This window comes from Macaca nemestrina, chromosome 9 (assembly GCF_043159975.1).
Source record: "Macaca nemestrina isolate mMacNem1 chromosome 9, mMacNem.hap1, whole genome shotgun sequence".
Lineage (NCBI taxonomy): Eukaryota > Metazoa > Chordata > Mammalia > Primates > Cercopithecidae > Macaca > Macaca nemestrina.
This window is the reverse complement of record NC_092133.1, coordinates 76,271,635-76,277,509: the sequence shown is the minus strand read 5'-3', so window position 1 is coordinate 76,277,509 and position 5,875 is coordinate 76,271,635. Positions and strand designations below refer to the sequence as shown.

Below are 5,875 nucleotides of genomic sequence, written 5' to 3'. Positions count from 1 at the left end.
TAGGACTGCAAATGTTTATTAAGGGAAACACTATGGAAATGAGAGAGAGAGGAGGGAGCACGGGGCATGCGGCATCAAATATGGTGGAGACTTTTCCAAGATATCATGGCCCAGGAGACTCTTCAAATTTCAAAATTGTCCTGTAAGGTAAAAAGATTTCGGTTTATTTCCAGGTGACCTTCTTTTGCCCAATATACATTTTGTCTTCTCTGAAATATCTGTGCACCTGCTGAATACGTCTGTGTGTGGCCGCATCTGTGTCTGTATGTCACGGAGAATAATTATCCACAGATCGCAGATGCAAATCTCAGAGTTTAACTGTGTATGCATTTTTAGAATGTCTTCATCTCATAAGGATCTGAATTCTAATCTTGGAGACAGGGGCTTTCCCTTATCTTTTGAAAGAGAAACTGGAAATCCCAGAACCTGAGCTGTTCCACCCTAAGGTTTATTAAATGAACTACAATGAACATCTTCTGACTGGGAATATTTTCATTTAACCAGTGGGAGGGGTGAGGCTCTACCACCTACCAGCTGTTTTGCAAGATGCTTTCCTTATGAGCTTGGTCTCCCTGCCCTCACCATGACCTCACAATCACATCATTCCCAGCTCATTTCTGAGAAAGCTGGGGCTCTGAGCTCTACTGAGAGTTGGTGTCTGGGCTTAGGCAGCAAAGACACAGGGAAGGGGAAACACTTTGCAGGCCAAGGTTGGGAGATGCAAAGCTGAGAGTCGTGGGTGGGAAGGAGAGGGTGCTGGAGATCAGAGGAGGCCAGAGCAGCTCAGGATTGGCCTTGAGTTTCTGGCCAGAGTCGGCCTCATTCTGAAGGCCAAGGCCGCAGCTGCACTGAACCAGACCCATCCTCATTGCTAGTCTCCTTGGGCCATAAAAACTCAGGGACACAGGTTCCCCTGACAGAACCAAGCTAAATGTTTCAGACCTCTAGGCATTCATTCACCCTGATCCATTCATTCACCCTGATCCATTCATTCACCCTGATCCATTCATTCACCCTGATCCATTCATTCACCCTGATCCATTCATTCACCCTGATCCATTCATTCACCCTGATCCAGAGCCTTCACACGCCCAGGGAAAGAATCAGCTTTCCGCCGATAATGGACTAAAGTCTGTAGGGCAACAAGGAAGTGCTGTGGGGGTAATTCCCTGTACACGCTGTGCTATCTGAGCTCCCACGGTGGCTCTGTGTGGCCCTCACGCAGCCTCCACGCTCCTGCTCACACTGCTTGCCTGGCTAGGAGCAGCCTTCCAGCTCCATCTGAGTTCAACAGACCCCCGTGTGACACCTCCCTGCTTCATCTTTCTCTTCCACAGCCCCCTGTTTACTCCCAGGAGATTCTTCTCCTCCTTCTGCACCCTGCGTCCCTTCACCTGTGCTTCCACTGGGTGGTCAGAAGCTCTGTGCCCTTCAGTGTGGGTCTCTCTGCTGCAGGACACAGGATGCCCTGCCACTCAGGGACGGGTCTCATCCCTCACAGAGCTGGCCATATGGCCCAGGTTCCATACACGCCTGTAAAACTGGTATTTCTAGCTTCTATAAACAATCTCTGGCTGGGCGCAGTGGCTCACACTTGTAACCTCGGCACTTTGGGAGGCCAAAGTGGGCAGATGGCATGGCTCCAGGAGCTTGAGACCAGCCTGAGCAATATGGTGAAACAAGGTCTCTACAAAAGGTAGAACAAAAAAACATTAGCCAAGCATGGTGTTGCACACAGGTAGTCCCAGCCACTCTGGAGGCTGAGGTGGAAGGATCACCTGAGCCCTGGAGGTGGAGGTTGCAGTGAGCCAGGAGTGCACCCCTGCACTCCAGCCTGGGTGACAGAGTGAGACTCCGTCCCCCCCAGAAATAAAAAACAAACAAACAACTCTTTCCTCATCCACAGAAGATACCTGCTGCCAAGGTCATAATGAGAAAATAATGCAACTGACTTGTAGTCTCAGAAACTTGAGCAAAGTGACCACATCCTCAGACAGTGCTACCCTCGTATTGTAAAGCCCTGCAGTACAATCTGTGACATTTCTATTCATTCAAGAAAGGAAAGATGAATCCATTTTGCAACTCAGTTCATACTGTTCAGATAAACATACCAAGTAGTACATGTGGAGGTGGTGGTCGAGGCTACAATGGGTAGGGAAGCTGGTTGAGGTCCTGAAGGAGTCGGTTCAGACAGCAGAGGCCAGCCAAGTGGAGAAGGTGGCAGATGTACTACAGGAGACCCTGGTGGAGGAGGTGGCTGAAGTCCCAGGGCCCACGAGTGGAGATTATTGAAGCAGCTGAGGAGATTCATGTGAAGGTGGTTATTGAGGGGCCAGACGCCACCCAGAAGGGGTGGCTGAGGATCCAGAGGTTACTAAGTGGAGATGTAGTCGGAGGTCCCAGAGGCCTCACAGAACAAAAAGGTGAATGATGTCCCAGAGGAAGGCAGCTACAAAAGACGGATGAGGTCCTGGAGGGAGGTCACATGCTGGACGTGGATGAGGTCTGGGAGGACCAAGAGCTGCAGGAGGTGGAGGAGTTCCCGGAATACAGACACATGTAGCATGTTGATGAGGTCCCAGAAGACTTACAAGTCCAGGAGGTACATGCGGTCCTGGAGGACCAACAGCTGCAGGAGGTGGATAAGATCCCAGAAGACCTACAGCTGCAGGAGGTGGATGAGGTCTGAGATGACCACCAGCTGCAGGAGGTGGATGAGGTCTGAGATGACCACCAGCTGCAGGAGGTGGATGAGGTCCCAGAAGACCTACAGCTGCAGGGAGTGGATGAGGTCCCAGAGGACCAACAGCTGCAGGAGGTGGATGAGGTCTGAGATGACCACCAGCTGCAGGAGGTGGATGAGGTCCCAGAAGACCTACAGCTGCAGGGAGTGGATGAGGTCCCAGAGGACCAACAGCTGCAGGAGGTGGATGAGGTTCCGGAGGACTGACAGCTGCAGGCGGTGGATTAAGTCCCGAAGGACAGACGCATGCCACGGGTCAATGAGGTCCCAGAGGACCAACAGGTGCAGCAGGTGATTGAGGTCCCGGAGGATTGACAGCCGCAGGTGGTGGATGAGATCCGGAAAGACAGGCAACTGCAGCAGGTGGATGAGGTCCTGGAGGACTGACAGCTGCAGGAGCTGGATGAGGGCCTTGAGAACACTCGAGTGGAGGAGGTGGTTGAGTTTTCAGGGGACTCTCTAGTGCAGGACGTGGTTGAGTTCCCAGAGGACAGTCGAGTGGAGGTGGTTGAGTTCCCAGAGGACACTCCAGTGGAGGAGTTTGTTGAGGTCCTAGAAAACCTCCAGATGGAGGGAGTGGTTGAGTTCCCAGATGACACCCAGGTGGAGGAGGCGGCTGGCAGCCCATCAGTGATCCTGAAGGGCCAGCCATGAGATCGGGCAACTAGGGCCATTCTGAGGAAGGATGAGGAGAATTGACCTGCAAGTCAGGAGGAGAAAATGTTTTGAAATATATGAATATGATGGACAAAAACACCAAAACCAACACAAGCTGCACCTTATGCCGCAGGTGATAGTAACCTTGTACCTTTCCCTCCTCCAGGTTTCAAAATGGCAGCATCAATGCCCCCCCCCAAAAAAAAACTCCCTTCAACTGAGTTCTGCCGATGGCAGGGGAGTGAAGAAAAGTCATGGGGACAAACTGTTATCCCCACACACCACTCTGTCTGCAAATGTAGGCAGGCTGGGGGCCTGTCCCTGGGAAGACAAAGTCATAACCCAGTAACAAAGAAGCATGTTTCTGACACAGGGGTGTCTATGTCTATCCTCATTCCTCCCTCACCACCATCACCAGAGCATGTTCCTTGCATCAGATAAACAGACAGAAAGGGAAGCATGAAAAGCCCATTGTCCACACGTGAGTCGCGGCTACTCTTAAGAGAATGGCCCCCAGGCTTTTCATGTGCTGTCTCTGAGTCTCAGAAATCTGCAAGGTCAGTGTGACCACCCTGCTGCAAATCTAAGAAAAAAGAGGCTCCCAGAGGAAGGAGAAATTTCACCCAGCATCACACAGCTGGCAAGAAGCAGAGTGGAAGTCCATTCCAGCTCTGCCTGCAAGAACCTCTCGTCCCCCTTCTGCTTCCCTTCTTGACAAAGGGTCTTCCGCACTTTGGAGGTGCCATCCATGGGCACAAAGAGCTCTGGGGAGATGGGGATTCCTGAAGAGCTGCAGGGGAACTGGGAGAGGGTTTTCTGACAGAATAACCCTACATACAGATGCCAGTTTGGCACGGCTATCATATTTCTTTAACTTCTAGGTAATACCAAATTTTAAGTGCACTATGACATAAAGGATAATTTTGTCCATGGAAAAATGAGGTGGGAATTCTCAACAACAGAAGCAGTTTAAAAATGTGTTTGATTTCAAGCATGTAAGTCCCATGATGTGTGATCAGAGGATTCAGCAGCTGTCGGAGACACAGAAGCCACACGACAACCAGCTCGGCTTCATTGGCAATTGTGCCTGTTAAGGTCTTCATTGGCAATTGTGCCTGTAGGCAATGAGTGACGTTCACTCTCCACCACCTCACAGCCGGGGCACATTTTCTATTAAAATATGGAACCTCTGACACTTAGAATATTAGATCAAGGGCAACACTGGGTGAGGGTGGGGCCGTTTTTGCTCAACACAGTTAAGAACAGATGGGACTGTGATGAACTATGGAATTGACTTTGCCAAAGAACATTCAAAATTGCACAAAGCACATATTAATGCTGGATCGATGAGTTTTCACTTCTGGGATTACGGCGGATATTCTGAAGGTTAATTACCTACCTTATTGCAGAAAAGAAAATCCCAGCAACAAAAAGAAACCCCACATATTTTGGGAAGGGGACTCCACACCATCGTGAGTAAAAGGGATCGTCAGAGTCTACTGGGCCATAAGACCGACTGCAGTGGAGCTCAACAGCATCCTCTCGTTATTTCTGGAAACAGAACAATGACAGCCCTGCAGCCCTCGGCCCTTAAGCCTTTATGGCTTCCTGACTCATGTGTCTCTCTGGAACTCCCTGCTTTTCCATCATTTCCCATCTTGAAGATAGAGAAAAAGAATTGACCTGAAGAATTAAAACACCATGTTTTTTACTAGACACTCAAAAGTTCATCTTAAAACAAAAACATCCTTAAAATTTGTCCATCACAGTTACCTACCTGTGCTGCTTGCAGGCAGCCTTCCTCTCTGCCGTCTCCCTCTGCAAGGCTTGGGCACAGAGCTGTGGGGAGAAAAATACATCCATGTCCTGACTTGGCAGACTATGCCCAAAAGCAAGGAGGGGGAAAGAAAACCCAAAAACTTACCCAGTCGTTGAGGGCCTTTCTTGCAGCAGAAGGGGCGATCTGAAAAAGCCAACACCTGAGAAAGTGTGTGTTGAGAGAGTCTAGGGGCTGTGGCATCATCTTCATGAACGCTTAAGGATCCTGCAACTGCGGGGAGGAAGGCTCCTTACCTCGCATCTGTAGGAGTTCTCTACCCACCGCCGCAGCTCTTGTCTGTCTTGAATCGTTTTCCTATGGTTTAGAATCACTTTCATCAGACAAAGCATCATCTTCAGTATGATTTTAAATAATCTGCCATGTTCCTGATGTCCTCACAACTGACCCCTTCCACAATCTATCTGTACATAGGAAATGTATTTCACATGGTTATAAAAGTACAGTATGATCAAAACTGTTGCTGTAATGCTTCCTCCTCTTTTACTTAATGCCTGCTGGGTTGTGAGTTGACAATTTCCTTACCCATTTTCAGTATGTCCCTAATTCGTCCTTCATTGGGCATCTTTTGTCATGAAGCTCCATTCTCCTGGAATTAACATCCTTGCCATATTTCACAGGGCAGACACAGCTGAGCT

The 5,875-nt window shown here is 49.5% G+C and overlaps 1 long non-coding RNA gene and 1 pseudogene across 1 annotated transcript; both read right to left on the bottom strand.

Moving 5' to 3' along the window:
* Positions 1-1,841, bottom strand: LOC139356074 (uncharacterized). The gene is made up of 2 exons (XR_011607452.1): positions 1,395-1,841; positions 1-140 (listed from the first exon to the last, which is right to left on the bottom strand). It is a non-coding gene; the product is annotated as an uncharacterized lncRNA (long non-coding RNA).
* Positions 1,842-2,097: 256 nt separating this feature from the next.
* Positions 2,098-5,429, bottom strand: LOC105466211 (uncharacterized; annotated as a pseudogene).
* Between the last annotated feature and the right edge of the window lie 446 nt (positions 5,430-5,875).